Source organism: Acipenser ruthenus, chromosome 10 (genome assembly GCF_902713425.1).
Source record: "Acipenser ruthenus chromosome 10, fAciRut3.2 maternal haplotype, whole genome shotgun sequence".
In the NCBI taxonomy this organism is placed as follows: Eukaryota; Metazoa; Chordata; class Actinopteri; order Acipenseriformes; family Acipenseridae; genus Acipenser; species Acipenser ruthenus.
Window position 1 is genome coordinate 21795550 of NC_081198.1, and position 15280 is coordinate 21810829.

The window sequence follows — 15280 nt, forward strand, 5'->3', positions numbered from 1 at the left end:
TGGAGCTGTTAGCAGACTTCTGGCTTACCGCGTCCAGGGGTATTCCCATGTCCTCCAGTGCTGTATCTAGGAGGACCTCTAGGGGGCCCCTGGTTTTGCCCATACAAGGGAGGGGGTCAAGGATGCTTTGAAGGGAGGCCCTTCGCTTGAAGAGGGTCATTGCTACCGAGGTACTGCTGGTCAGGGAAGGTGTTGACCCCGACCTCTCCCTCGGTGCATTAGTGAACACCTCTTCTGCGAGGTGTGCTAGGGTATGTGCCAACAACTGGGAAGGCTGGCTGGGGATGCCCTGGCTGGCTGCTACCTGCCCACTAGGCGGCAGTGTAGCCGTCCCACTCGCCTCCGTCTCTGCCTGCGAGGGCAAGACTGGGGACTTTGTGTGGACATTAGCTGGTTTTGGATCTATGGGGGCCACCTGCAACTTGCTGTCTTTGATCCTGATCTTCTTTCTTTTCCCCCCCTCGTCTCTACCCTTTCTTTTCCCCACCCTCTGCTGGTTCTTCACTCCCTTCCCCTCCTTCTCACTCTCACTTTCACTGTCGCTTTCGCTTTCCTCCCCCACGGACTCAATCCTTATGGCGTCATAACGAGAGCCGAGGGGGAGTGCTGGCGCTGAGAGGGCCCTACTCAGGGGGGGGCCGCTGCTGGGTCCGGGCTCCCTCCCTGCCTCGTGTTCTGCATCAGAGGAGCTACTGGAGGAGCTAGTGGAGTGGCTGTTGTACTCTCTCTCTGGGCTGGGGGAAGGGGTCCTCGTAAAACGGGACATGTCTCGGGGGCGGGGGGGTGAGGGGGGTGCTGGTGATGATGGTGGTGCTGGAGTCTGGGTCTTGGATACTGTTGGTGGTGATGTGGACTGATCTTTGTTACTTGCTCCCTCTTCCTGCTCAGGCCTAGGCTTGTTCGTGTTTGCCTTGCTGGCTCTGGCCATGTTGGCATAGGAAGAGGGGCAGTCCTTAAACAGGTGCCCCTTCTTTCCACACAAATTGCACTGCCTCTCTTCTCTGCAGTGGCTGGTCTCGTGGGGGGCGCCGCAGTTCCTGCACTTGACTACAGTACACGCGGCCGCCAGGTGTCCTAATTCCCCACATTTCCTGCAGAGTTTTGGCATCCCATTATAGAATACCAGCCCTCTGTTGGGCCCTAACACTATGGAGTTTGGAATGTGGCGGACGCCTCCAATGCCCGATGGATCAACATTAAGGCGTACCAGCCACTTTCTGGCTCCTGTCCAAACCCCATCTTCATCTGTAATTTTCCTCCCTTCTGATGACACCCTCCCATAGCGGTTAAGCCATGTTGTAATATCATAGTCGCTAACAGCCTCATTGAAAAATTGGACAGTAACAACTTTCATTTCTCTGTCTGTCAGTGCATCCACACAAAATTCTTTGTATGGAGCGAGATATTTATTCTCCCCCCAAAAGGACCACATTTCTTGTAACTTTTGGGGGTTCCTAAAACTGACCTCAAACACTTCCTTAAGCCCTGGCAATTTCACCAAACAATTCAAGTCAGAAGGGGAAAAACCCATACCCCTCTGAAGAATGGTCCGGCTGAACTCCAGTCTCGTCAGTCCTGGTTCCGTTTCATCTTGCTTGTTTCTTTTGAAGCGCACCGCATTGTGCCTCCTGGTCTCCTGGGTTGGCCGGAACGCCATCCTTCAGCTGGCTCCTCCGATTGGGGTGGGAGAAGCCTCTGGACGTCCGGGTTGTCTCTCTCTACGGAAAAGAAACAACGTAAGCAGCAAATCTGGGCAGTTGAAGGAACTATTACTTTAGTCCCTGAGGAGATGGTCGCCTCGCAAGAGGGACCCCCTCCCCAGGTGAACGGTGTCCTTCCCTGGCGGAGTAGGGGGCGCTGCTTGGCACCGAGACCACGTAGGAAGAATCGTGGCTGTGACGCCTCCTCGGGGTCCGGGGCCGCCCTCTGCTCCTCCCAGATGGCACCCTCTGCTGGGCGCCTACTGCTCTCTCGGTCTGGATCTCGATTACAATCAAGGGCTGGGGATGAGGTCGTCTAGGTCATCAAAGGGTCCTCAAAGGTCGTCTGGATGGTAGGTCCTCCTTCTCTCTAACTCCAGGAACGTCTGGAAAAGCCTGAAAAAGAAAAAAACTGGAACCGCCTGAAAAAGAAAAAACTGCTCTCAACAGTCAACAAAATCTTGAAAGACCCTCGGCCTGGATTGGGCAAGCCAAAACCAGACTGAGCATTAGTCTTCCAAAAAGTTGCCGAGCTGAAGAAAGCCAGTCAAAAATAAAAAAAAAATTCTGTTCCTCCTCACCCGAACAAACCTCTCACAGACCCTCGGAGGGAGCGGGCAATGCCACTACCCTCTAAGCCTTAGTCTTAGAAAGATTTATTCGAACTGAAGAGAAGCCAGAGTATATGGCTGGCTAAGAAGGACCTGGCATAGGGACATGTTCCACCACACTTGTCTGGTTAGCTGCATGCTCCCAGGAAACAAACTGCTGCTGTCTACATCATCACCACATGTGAATAAAAGAAAGAAAGACAGCAAGAAAGAAAGAGAGAAAGAAAGAGAGAAAGAGAGAAAGAAAGAGAGAAAGAAAGAAAAAAAAAGAAGTAAAACGGCGGGAAAACTTGCATCAACACTGGCACTCTCCCTCCAGCAGGGGTAGACAAAATGCTCACAGGAGAGATCCAGATCTGACTTTGACCAACGTTAGAGAAAGGTGTGCACCGTTCCCGGAGGTACTGCAATACCGGGCCGATGCGTGGAGTGGACGGAGCAAGCCCCTGTTCCATCTCCCGATTCCAAAAATCAATTTAATATATGGTCCCCTGATAGGGGACGTATCAGATATTAAACTGATAAGAACAGATACTACACTTGATCTTAGCCAATAGGCCGAGAAGCGATGGCGACTTGGCCCATGCCCGGGGCCCCCCAGCCCGGACGGCACAGGGGGATTCAAAGGTGGGTGCAAAATTTCAAGCACAAGCAGACCCCAAAAAAACGGGCTGCTGCTTCCAGAGGGGAAATGTGCAATTTAAGCAGGAGAAAACAAAACAAAGCAAAAACACACACATAACACCAAAAACAAATCATAAACTGGCGGAGTGCGTCTTACAAATAGTCATGCCAAGCTGCTATGCTGTGCAAGGTGCCTTGGGTAACTACAACTGTGCCTCGCTGGCTGGCTGGCTTGCTAAGAAGGTCCTGGCATAGGGACATGTTCCACCACACTTGTCTGGTTAGCTGCATGCTCCCAGGAAACAACCTGCTGCTGTCTACATCATCACCACATGTGAATAAAAGAAAGAAAGACAGCAAGAAAGAAAGAGAGAAAGAAAGAGAGAAAGAGAGAAAGAAAGAGAGAAAGAAAGAAAGAAAAAAAAAGAAGTAAAACGGCGGGAAAACTTGCATCAACACTGGCACTCTCCCTCCAGCAGGGGTAGACAAAATGCTCACAGGAGAGATCCAGATCTGACTTTGACCAACGTTAGAGAAAGGTGTGCACCGTTCCCGGAGGTACTGCAATACCGGGCCGATGCGTGGAGTGGACGGAGCAAGCCCCTGTTCCATCTCCCGATTCCAAAAATCAATTTAATATATGGTCCCCTGATAGGGGACGTATCAGATATTAAACTGATAAGAACAGATACTACACTTGATCTTAGCCAAAAGGCCGAGAAGCGATGGCGACTTGGCCCTTGCCCGGGGCCCCCCAGCCCGGACGGCACAGGGGGATTCAAAGGTGGGTGCAAAATTTCAAGCACAAGCAGACCCCAAAAAAACGGGCTGCTGCTTCCAGAGGGGAAATGTGCAATTTAAGCAGGAGAAAACAAAACAAAGCAAAAACACACACATAACACCAAAAACAAAACATAAACTGGCGGAGTGCGTCTTACAAATAGTCATGCCAAGCTGCTATGCTGTGCAAGGTGCCTTGGGTAACTACAACTGTGCCTCGCTGGCTGGCTGGCTTGCTAAGAAGGTCCTGGCATAGGGACATGTTCCACCACACTTGTCTGGTTAGCTGCATGCTCCCAGGAAACAACCTGCTGCTGTCTACATCATCACCACATGTGAATAAAAGAAAGAAAGACAGCAAGAAAGAAAGAGAGAAAGAGAGAAAGAGAGAAAGAAAGAGAGAAAGAAAGAAAGAGAGAAAGAAAAAAAAAGAAGTAAAACGGCGGGAAAACTTGCATCAACACTGGCACTCTCCCTCCAGCAGGGGTAGACAAAATGCTCACAGGAGAGATCCAGATCTGACTTTGACCAACGTTAGAGAAAGGTGTGCACCGTTCCCGGAGGTACTGCAATACCGGGCCGATGCGTGGAGTGGACGGAGCAAGCCCCTGTTCCATCTCCCGATTCCAAAAATCAATTTAATATATGGTCCCCTGATAGGGGACGTATCAGATATTAAACTGATAAGAACAGATACTACACTTGATCTTAGCCAAAAGGCCGAGAAGCGATGGCGAATTGGCCCTTGCCCGGGGCCCCCCAGCCCGGACGGCACAGGGGGATTCAAAGGTGGGTGCAAAATTCCAAGCACAAGCAGACCCCCAAAAAACGGGCTGCTGCTTCCAGAGGGGAAATGTGCAATTTAAGCAGGAGGAAACAAAACAAAGCAAAAACACACACATAACACCAAAAACAAAACATAAACTGGCGGAGTGCGTCTTACAAATAGTCATGCCAAGCTGCTATGCTGTGCAAGGTGCCTTGGGTAACTACAACTGTGCCTCGCTGGCTGGCTGGCTTGCTAAGAAGGTCCTGGCATAGGGACATGTTCCACCACACTTGTCTGGTTAGCTGCATGCTCCCAGGAAACAACCTGCTGCTGTCTACATCATCACCACATGTGAATAAAAGAAAGAAAGACAGCAAGAAAGAAAGAGAGAAAGAAAGAGAGAAAGAGAGAAAGAAAGAGAGAAAGAAAGAAAGAGAGAAAGAAAAAAAAAGAAGTAAAACGGCGGGAAAACTTGCATCAACACTGGCACTCTCCCTCCAGCAGGGGTAGACAAAATGCTCACAGGAGAGATCCAGATCTGACTTTGACCAACGTTAGAGAAAGGTGTGCACCGTTCCACGTCGTTGCGTGGCCTGCTCCGGTCTACGTCCCTCAGAGCACAATTGAAGTCACCTGACACGATGACGGGTACGTTCCCCAGCAGGAGTGGACGCAGCTGTGGAAAAAATTGAACTCTTTCGTTTTGGTTAGTGGGTGCGTAGACATTGACCAGTCTGAGGGGAGTGTTGTTGTATGTCACATCCACGCTCAGAATTCTACCAGGTTCTACCTCCCTGCTGCTGCGGGAGGTAATAAATGGGTTTTTAAACAGGATACCTACTCCGTCGGCTCTGGCTATGTTGGAGCCCGACCAGAAGGAGTCCCCCAGGGTCCAACTCTCCTTCAGGTCCCTATAATCAGGGCTCGACGAAATACCACACTCCTGCAGAAAGATGAGATCTGCTTTCAAGTTAGCTAGATAGTTTAGTACATCAAATCTTTTTTGTGTCTCCCTGATGCTCCTGACATTAACAGACACACATATCAGGGCCATCAGGGTAGCTAACAAGAAAAGGAGTCGCTGCGTCCACCCCATAGCGACTATGATTGGGAGGTCGGGACACTCTTCCTACTCTTAGCTCTACGCTTGCTTCGAGGGGGCTTGGGCTTATTTGCAACTCCCATCACCCCTGAGAAGGTACTCACTGCTGCCTCGTCCAAGAAGGCACCGTCTTTATATGCACAGTACGTGGAGTTGTTGGGGCTATTCAACTCCCCACAAGGTAAGTCTGGTGGAACTTGCTCAGGGCCCCTCGGAACGTGTGGGTCAGCTTTGTCCTGGGGGGGGGGTTATGACAGACAGCATTCTTTGGCTGTTACCGTCTGTTGAATTGGAGCTGTTAGCAGACTTCTGGCTTACCGCGTCCAGGGGTATTCCCATGTCCTCCAGTGCTGTATCTAGGAGGACCTCTAGGGGGCCCCTGGTTTTGCCCATACAAGGGAGGGGGTCAAGGATGCTTTGAAGGGAGGCCCTTCGCTTGAAGAGGGTCATTGCTACAGAGGTACTGCTGGTCAGGGAAGGTGTTGACCCCGACCTCTCCCTCGGTGCATTAGTGAACACCTCTTCTGCGAGGTGTGCTAGGGTTTGTGCCAACGACTGGGAAGGCTGGCTGGGGATGCCCTGGCTGGCTGCTACCTGCCCACTAGGCGGCAGTGTAGCCGTCCCACTCGCCTCCGTCTCTGCCTGCGAGGGCAAGACTGGGGACTTTGTGTGGACATTAGCTGGTTTTGGATCTATGGGGGCCACCTGCAACTTGCTGTCTTTGATCCTGATCTTCTTTCTTTTCCCCCCCTCGTCTCTACCCTTTCTTTTCCCCACCCTCTGCTGGTTCTTCACTCCCTTCCCCTCCTTCTCACTCTCACTTTCACTGTCGCTTTTGCTTTCCTCCCCCACGGACTCAATCCTTATGGCGTCATAACGAGAGCCGAGGGGGAGTGCTGGCGCTGAGAGGGCCCTACTCAGGGGGGGGGCGCTGCTGGGTCCGGGCTCCCTCCCTGCCTCGTGTTCTGCATCAGAGGAGCTACTGGAGGAGCTAGTGGAGTGGCTGTTGTACTCTCTCTCTGGGCTGGGGGAAGGGGTCCTCGTAAAACGGGACATGTCTCGGGGGCGGGGGGGTGAGGGGGTGCTGGTGATGATGGTGGTGCTGGAGTCTGGGTCTTGGATACTGTTGGTGGTGATGTGGACTGATCTTTGTTACTTGCTCCCTCTTCCTGCTCAGGCCTAGGCTTGTTCATGTTTGCCTTGCTGGCTCTGGCCATGTTGGCATAGGAAGAGGGGCAGTCCTTAAACAGGTGCCCCTTCTTTCCACACAAATTGCACTGCCTCTCTTCTCTGCAGTGGCTGGTCTCGTGGGGGGCGCCGCAGTTCCTGCACTTGACTACAGTACACGCGGCCGTCAGGTGTCCTAATTCCCCACATTTCCTGCAGAGTTTTGGCATCCCATTATAGAATACCAGCCCTCTGTTGGGCCCTAACACTATGGAGTTTGGAATGTGGCGGACGCCTCCAATGCCCGATGGATCAACATTAAGGCGTACCAGCCACTTTCTGGCTCCTGTCCAAACCCCATCTTCATCTGTAATTTTCCTCCCTTCTGATGACACCCTCCCATAGCGGTTAAGCCATGTTGTAATATCATAGTCGCTAACAGCCTCATTGAAAAATTGGACAGTAACAACTTTCATTTCTCTGTCTGTCAGTGCATCCACACAAAATTCTTTGTATGGAGCGAGATATTTATTCTCCCCCCAAAAGGACCACATTTCTTGTAACTTTTGGGGGTTCCTAAAACTGACCTCAAACACTTCCTTAAGCCCTGGCAATTTCACCAAACAATTCAAGTCAGAAGGGGAAAAACCCATACCCCTCTGAAGAATGGTCCGGCTGAACTCCAGTCTCGTCAGTCCTGGTTCCGTTTCATCTTGCTTGTTTCTTGTGAAGCGCACCGCATTGTGCCTCCTGGTTTCCTGGGTTGGCCGGAACGCCATCCTTCAGCTGGCTCCTCCGATTGGGGTGGGAGAAGCCTCTGGACGTCCGGGTTGTCTCTCTCTACGGAAAAGAGACAACGTAAGCAGCAAATCTGGGCAGTTGAAGGAACTATTACTTTAGTCCCTGAGGAGATGGTCGCCTCGCAAGAGGGACCCCCTCCCCAGGTGAACGGTGTCCTTCCCTGGCGGAGTAGGGGGCGCTGCTTGGCACCGAGACCACGTAGGAAGAATCGTGGCTGTGACACCTCCTCGGGGTCCGGGGCCGCCCTCTGCTCCTCCCAGATGGCGCCCTCTGCTGGGCGCCTGCTGCTCTCTCGGTCTGGATCTCGATTACAATCAAGGGCTGGGGATGAGGTCGTCTAGGTCATCAAAGGGTCCTCAAAGGTCGTCTGGATGGTAGGTCCTCCTTCTCTCTAACTCCAGGAACGTCTGGAAAAGCCAGAACCGCCTGAAAAAGAAAAAAACGGGAACCGCCTGAAAAAGAAAAAACTACTCTCAACAGTCAACAAAATCTTGAAAGACCCTCGGCCTGGATTGGGCAAGCCAAAACCAGACTGAGCATTAGTCTTCCAAAAAGTTGCCGAGCTGAAGAAAGCCAGTCAAAAATAAAAAAAATTCTGTTCCTCCTCACCCGAACAAACCTCTCACAGACCCTCGGAGGGAGCGGGCAATGCCACTACCCTCTAAACCTTAGTCTTAGAAAGATTTATTCGAACTGAAGAGAAGCCAGAGTATATGGCTGGCTAAGAAGGACCTGGCATAGGGACATGTTCCACCACACTTGTCTGGTTAGCTGCATGCTCCCAGGAAACAAACTGCTGCTGTCTACATCATCATCACATGTGAATAAAAGAAAGAAAGACAGCAAGAAAGAAAGAGAGAAAGAAAGAGAAAGAAAGAAAGAGAGAAAGAAAAAAAAAGAAGTAAAACGGCGGGAAAACTTGCATCAACACTGGCACTCTCCCTCCAGCAGGGGTAGACAAAATGCTCACAGGAGAGATCCAGATCTGACTTTGACCAACGTTAGAGAAAGGTGTGCACCGTTCCCGGAGGTACTGCAATACCGGGCCGATGCGTGGAGTGGACGGAGCAAGCCCCTGTTCCATCTCCCGATTCCAAAAATCAATTATATATATGGTCCCCTGATAGGGGACGTATCAGATATTAAACTGATAAGAACAGATACTACACTTGATCTTAGCCAAAAGGCCGAGAAGCGATGGCGACTTGGCCCTTGCCCGGGGCCCCCCAGCCCGGACGGCACAGGGGGATTCAAAGGTGGGTGCAAAATTTCAAGCACAAGCAGACCCCAAAAAAACGGGCTGCTGCTTCCAGAGGGGAAATGTGCAATTTAAGCAGGAGAAAACAAAACAAAGCAAAAACACACACATAACACCAAAAACAAAACATAAACTGGCGGAGTGCGTCTTACAAATAGTCATGCCAAGCTGCTATGCTGTGCAAGGTGCCTTGGGTAACTACAACTGTGCCTCGCTGGCTGGCTGGCTTGCTAATTAGGTCCAGGCATAGGGACATGCTCCACCACACTTGTCTGGTTAGCTGCATGCTCCCAGGAAACAACCTGCTGCTGTCTACATCATCACCACATGTGAATAAAAGAAAGAAAGACAGCAAGAAAGAAAGAGAGAAAGAAAGAGAGAAAGAGAGAAAGAAAGAGAGAAAGAAAGAAAGAGAGAAAGAAAAAAAAAGAAGTAAAACGGCGGGAAAACTTGCATCAACACTGGCACTCTCCCTCCAGCAGGGGTAGACAAAATGCTCACAGGAGAGATCCAGATCTGACTTTGACCAACGTTAGAGAAAGGTGTGCACCGTTCCCGGAGGTACTGCAATACCGGGCCGATGCGTGGAGTGGACGGAGCAAGCCCCTGTTCCATCTCCCGATTCCAAAAATCAATTTAATATATGGTCCCCTGATAGGGGACGTATCAGATATTAATACTCTTTTATTGAGATTTTACATTTTTTACATTTACACCCATTCGTTTTTTTCATTCATTTTACATTTCTTTTAAAGATGACATTCATGCATACAGACATACATTTTGTTTTAAAAGCATTTAAAATACATTTAAAAACACCAAGACAATTGTGCTTTGTACATGGTTAAAACAGACACAGATTAAAATCAACATGAAAAAAACCTGTGCTGCTTTAAAAGTGACTGGAAAAAAAGAACCATCTATAAAAAACCAGTGTTTGTGAGGGCCGGGGAGTGCTCTCTAAAAAAGTTCAAAAGTGAACATAAAACTAGATCTAAAACAGGGACAGGGGAAAAGGGACAGTGTATAGAACAGTGAGTTAAAATTCTAAAATTTTAAAACACTTAAAATGTAACTTTTAATAGTTTACATTAAAAATCTTAAAGATACATAAAACAAAACAAAACAAAATCAAATAAAACATTCAACGTAAATCAAATAAAAGTCAATAAAACTGAAACAAAAAGACTACATAAAACCAGGGCACCGTTGAAAAAACGGTCATGCCAGCTAAAAAGGGCGGAATGCTGGCATGACAAAATAAATAAAAGGCTTAGCGGTGCCCCGTAGTCCCGCTCCTAGGAGCTAGCGGTTCCAGTTTTTTCCTTTATTCCATCTTCACGTCCTGAAGTCCGGCGATCCTCCACTCCGCGCAGGCCTTGTCCTTCCCGAGGGTCCGGATGTCCAGAATTACAAAGTCCTTGATAAGAGTTTGTGCCCTTCTGGTCGTGGTGATAGTGTCTAGCTCCTGCTTGTGATAGACACAGACGTTACAGCCTTCCCACAGGATCTGCTTGACAACATTGATGACACGCCAAACGCACTTAGCTGTGCTGGTATCGATTCCTCCCGCAGGCCCATAGAGCACAGTCTCAGCGGTCATCTTGGCCGTGTCAGCAAACCTGTTTAGGAAGACAGAGACAGAGAGCCAGACACTGCCAGCCACATCACACTCCCAGAAGATATGGGCTGGTGTTTCTCTCTTTCGGCACTTTGCATAGGGGCATGTTTCTACTTGGGCTAGTCCCCTCCTGAACATGAACGCTCGAGTGGGGAGTGCACTGTGGACGGTGTTCCATGCTATATCCTTCTGGACATTACTGAGGCAGCTGTGAGACACATTCTCCCAGATTTTTTGGCTTTGGGTGAGGGAGAAAGTAGCTACTTTTTCAATTTCCTGGGAACCGGCAAGATATTTAGTTACAGCCTTGTATTCCCAGGAGGCCAATTTTGCTTTATCTAAGCCCAATTTATATATAGTGTCCCTTAAGGTTCTATAATACAATGGGGGGTCCCAGGAGTACGGCACGGTGTTATCAATAGTGCAGAGGCCCAAGGCCCTGAGACAGGTGGCAAAATAGAAACGATTCATGTAACATACCTTCCTGTCCAGGGCCTGGATGTTCTTGATAGTTTGCGTGAGCCCCTGCACTCGGGTGAGCTGCACAACGTCCGGGACCCCCTTACCTCCCTTCTTGTCGGCTTTACTCAGGGTGGCTCGTTTTACCCTCTCCATCTTGCTGCCCCAGATAAAGCGGTGGATAATGCGGTCCACCACTTTTTTGGTGGTCCTGTCTGGGGGAAAGATTTTTCCTACATAAGAGAGGATGGGGAACAGTATAGACTTGGTTATTAATACTCTACCCGTCATTGTTAAGGATCTTGTGCTCCATCCGCCAATCTTTTTACGGACCTGGTTAATGGCCGCCGTCCAGCTCTGGGCCCCCGAGCTATTGTTCTCGAAAATGAGGCCCAGAATCTTGATTTTGTCCTTTTTGACAGGGTACATGTCCGACAGTTCCCTATCTACCTGCCAATTTTTAGACACGTAGACTTCGCTCTTGGACTTATTAATCACTGCCCTGGTCACCGTGCAGTACTTCCCAAGGATATTACTAATCCGAGGTACCGACGATGTGTTGGTGCAAATGAGTGACACATCGTCCATTTATGCTGTTGTTTTGACCTGGACCCCGTTGGATCCAGGCAGCTGGAAACCAGTTATATTGGTATCCCTACGAATTGCCTGCAGGAGGGGTTCAATGCACACGACATATAGCAGTGGGGATAGTGGGCAACCCTGTCTGACCCCTGACTGGATAGATATTTTACCAGTCAGGTGCCTGTTCACCAAGACTCGGGTACTAATGTTTGTATATATGGTTTTAACCCACTCCCTAAGTCCAGGAGCGAATTTCATCTGGTCCATCACTTTGTACATATATTCATGGCTTACCCTATCGAACGCCTTCTCCTGGTCAAGGTTGAACAGGCAGAGGGGATGGTTCCGTTCTCTAGAATAAGCCAGAATGTCCCTTGTTAACATTAAAATATCCGTGATGGACCTCCCTGGGACGCCACAAGCCTGGTCGGGGCCAATGACCAAAGGGAGGTGTACTTGTAGCCGGAGCATCAGAGCTTTGGCTAGTATCTTGTAATCCACGCAAAGGAGGCTGATTGGGCGCCAATTCCGTAGATCTTTAACTTCCCCTTTCTTATGAAGGAGAGTAATTACACTCTCCCGCATAGAAGGGCCCAACCGCTTCTCCCTGTAGACCGCTCTGTAGACCTCCGCTAAATGGACTTTTAGCATGTCCCAAAAAAGATGGTAATACTCACCCGGGATGCCATCTGGACCTGGCGTCTTACCGGTGTTCATGGTCTTAACCGCCTGGGTGAGCTCCTCCAGCGTGAGTTCTGGGTCCTTCTCCTCCTCCTCGTCGTCCCGCACTGAGTCAGGCTCCAACTGGCTCAGGAACCACTCTATCAGGGTGTCATCTGTAGCTTTGATGTTATATAGGTCCCTATAGAAGTTCTCTACCACTTTTTTCACTCCCTCACTATCCTCTACTATCCTCCCCCTGCTGTCGAGCATGGAGGACATCAAGTGCCGCTTCTCCCTCGTTTTCTGGAAGAAGAAGCGAGTACACTTTTCGTCTTCCTCCATTTTTTGCACTTTTGCATTGTGCATGACCTTTCGTTGTTCCTCCCTACAAAGCACTGAAAGATCTAGCTTGGTCTGGGCTATCTCGTCGCTTACAGGGAACCCCCGAAGCTGAAGCAGGCTCAGACGCTGGAGGGCAGCATTCAGGTGTTTATATTTGGCCCTCCTTTCTTTTGCTTTCCTCTTGCCTGCTGCTATGAAATAACCCTTAGTTCTGATTTTGACCATCTCCCACCACTCTATAGGGGAGTTGAATAGGTCACGCAAAGTGGTCCACTCAACAAGCCTGCTCTTATAGGCTGCAGCTATGGAGGGGTCATCGAGTAAGGAGGTGTTTAATTTCCAGACCCCTGACCCCATCTGGGAGGTCTGAGGGACCTGCAATGTTACCTGCAGGAGCCTATGGTCAGAGAAGAAGACGGCCTGGGTGTCTACTGCCGTCTTCGTAAGGGAGCTGGTATGCAGGACGAGATCTATACGGGAGAAGGAGGTCCCAGATGAGCTCACCCAGGTAAAGGGAGGCACCAGGTCCTTACCTGCATCACACAGGGAGAAATCAGATATTACGGAGGACAAAACTCTACTAGAGCGGTCGTTGCGTGGCCTGCTCCGGTCTACGTCCCTCAGAGCACAATTGAAGTCACCTGACACGATGACGGGTACGTTCCCCAGCAGGAGTGGACGCAGCTGTGGAAAAAATTGAACTCTTTCGTTTTGGTTAGTGGGTGCGTAGACATTGACCAGTCTGAGGGGAGTTTTGTTGTATGTCACATCCACGCTCAGAATTCTACCAGGTTCTACCTCCCTGCTGCTGCGGGAGGTAATAAATGGGTTTTTAAACAGGATACCTACTCCGTCGGCTCTGGCTATGTTGGAGCCCGACCAGAAGGAGTCCCCCAGGGTCCAACTCTCCTTCAGGTCCCTATAATCAGGGCTCGACGAAATACCACACTCCTGCAGAAAGATGAGATCTGCTTTCAAGTTAGCTAGATAGTTTAGTACATCAAATCTTTTTTGTGTCTCCCTGATGCTCCTGACATTAACAGACACACATATCAGGGCCATCAGGGTAGCTAACAAGAAAAGGAGTCGCTGCGTCCACCCCATAGCGACTATGATTGGGAGGTCGGGACACTCTTCCTACTCTTAGCTCTACGCTTGCTTCGAGGGGGCTTGGGCTTATTTGCAACTCCCATCACCCCTGAGAAGGTACTCACTGCTGCCTCGTCCAAGAAGGCACCGTCTTTATATGCACAGTACGTGGAGTTGTTGGGGCTATTCAACTCCCCACAAGGTAAGTCTGGTGGAACTTGCTCAGGGCCCCTCGGAACGTGTGGGTCAGCTTTGTCCTGGGGGGGTTATGACAGACAGCATTCTTTGGCTGTTACCGTCTGTTGAATTGGAGCTGTTAGCAGACTTCTGGCTTACCGCGTCCAGGGGTATTCCCATGTCCTCCAGTGCTGTATCTAGGAGGACCTCTAGGGGGCCCCTGGTTTTGCCCATACAAGGGAGGGGGTCAAGGATGCTTTGAAGGGAGGCCCTTCGCTTGAAGAGGGTCATTGCTACCGAGGTACTGCTGGTCAGGGAAGGTGTTGACCCCGACCTCTCCCTCGGTGCATTAGTGAACACCTCTTCTGCGAGGTGTGCTAGGGTTTGTGCCAACGACTGGGAAGGCTGGCTGGGGATGCCCTGGCTGGCTGCTACCTGCCCACTAGGCGGCAGTGTAGCCGTCCCACTCGCCTCCGTCTCTGCCTGCGAGGGCAAGACTGGGGACTTTGTGTGGACATTAGCTGGTTTTGGATCTATGGGGGCCAACTGCAACTTGCTGTCTTTGATCCTGATCTCCTTTCTTTCCCCCCCCTCGTCTCTACCCTTTCTTTTCCCCACCCTCTGCTGGTTCTTCACTCCCTTCCCCTCCTTCTCACTCTCACTTTCACTGTCGCTTTCGCTTTCCTCCCCCACGGACTCAATCCTTATGGCGTCATAACGAGAGCCGAGGGGGAGTGCTGGCGCTGAGAGGGCCCTACTCAGGGGGGGGCCGCTGCTGGGTCCGGGCTCCCTCCCTGCCTCGTGTTCTGCATCAGAGGAGCTACTGGAGGAGCTAGTGGAGTGGCTGTTGTACTCTCTCTCTGGGCTGGGGGAAGGGGTCCTCGTAAAACGGGACATGTCTCGGGGGCGGGGGGGTGAGGGGGGTGCTGGTGATGATGGTGGTGCTGGAGTCTGGGTCTTGGATACTGTTGGTGGTGATGTGGACTGATCTTTGTTACTTGCTCCCTCTTCCTGCTCAGGCCTAGGCTTGTTCATGTTTGCCTTGCTGGCTCTGGCCATGTTGGCATAGGAAGAGGGGCAGTCCTTAAACAGGTGCCCCTTATTTCCACACAAATTGCACTGCCTCTCTTCTCTGCAGTGGCTGGTCTCGTGGGGGGCGCCGCAGTTCCTGCACTTGACTACAGTACATGCGGCCGCCAGGTGTCCTAATTCCCCACATTTCCTGCAGAGTTTTGGCATCCCATTATAGAATACCAGCCCTCTGTTGGGCCCTAACACTATGGAGTTTGGAATGTGGCGGACGCCTCCAATGCCCGATGGATCAACATTAAGGCGTACCAGCCACTTTCTGGCTCCTGTCCAAACCCCATCTTCATCTGTAATTTTCCTCCCTTCTGATGACACCCTCCCATAGCGGTTAAGCCATGTTGTAATATCATAGTCGCTAACAGCCTCATTGAAAAATTGGACAGTAACAACTTTCATTTCTCTGTCTGTCAGTGCATCCACACAAAATTCTTTGTATGGAGCGAGAT

At 50.5% G+C, this 15280-nt stretch overlaps 4 non-coding genes and 1 pseudogene across 4 annotated transcripts; all 5 read right to left on the reverse strand.

Annotated features, from left to right (window-relative positions):
- Positions 1 to 2690: 2690 nt before the first annotated feature.
- Positions 2691 to 2881, reverse strand: LOC131739301 (U2 spliceosomal RNA). The gene has a single exon (XR_009330469.1). It is a non-coding gene; the product is annotated as a U2 spliceosomal RNA (small nuclear RNA).
- Positions 2882 to 3471: 590 nt separating this feature from the next.
- Positions 3472 to 3662, reverse strand: LOC131738971 (U2 spliceosomal RNA). Its single transcript, XR_009330139.1, has one exon. It is a non-coding gene; the product is annotated as a U2 spliceosomal RNA (small nuclear RNA).
- A 594-nt stretch (positions 3663 to 4256) lies between these two features.
- LOC131738972 (U2 spliceosomal RNA) lies at positions 4257 to 4447 on the reverse strand. The gene has a single exon (XR_009330140.1). It is a non-coding gene; the product is annotated as a U2 spliceosomal RNA (small nuclear RNA).
- A 4115-nt stretch (positions 4448 to 8562) lies between these two features.
- LOC131738282 (U2 spliceosomal RNA) lies at positions 8563 to 8753 on the reverse strand. The gene has a single exon (XR_009329846.1). It is a non-coding gene; the product is annotated as a U2 spliceosomal RNA (small nuclear RNA).
- A 598-nt stretch (positions 8754 to 9351) lies between these two features.
- Positions 9352 to 9506, reverse strand: LOC131738683 (U2 spliceosomal RNA; annotated as a pseudogene).
- Positions 9507 to 15280: the final 5774 nt, after the last annotated feature.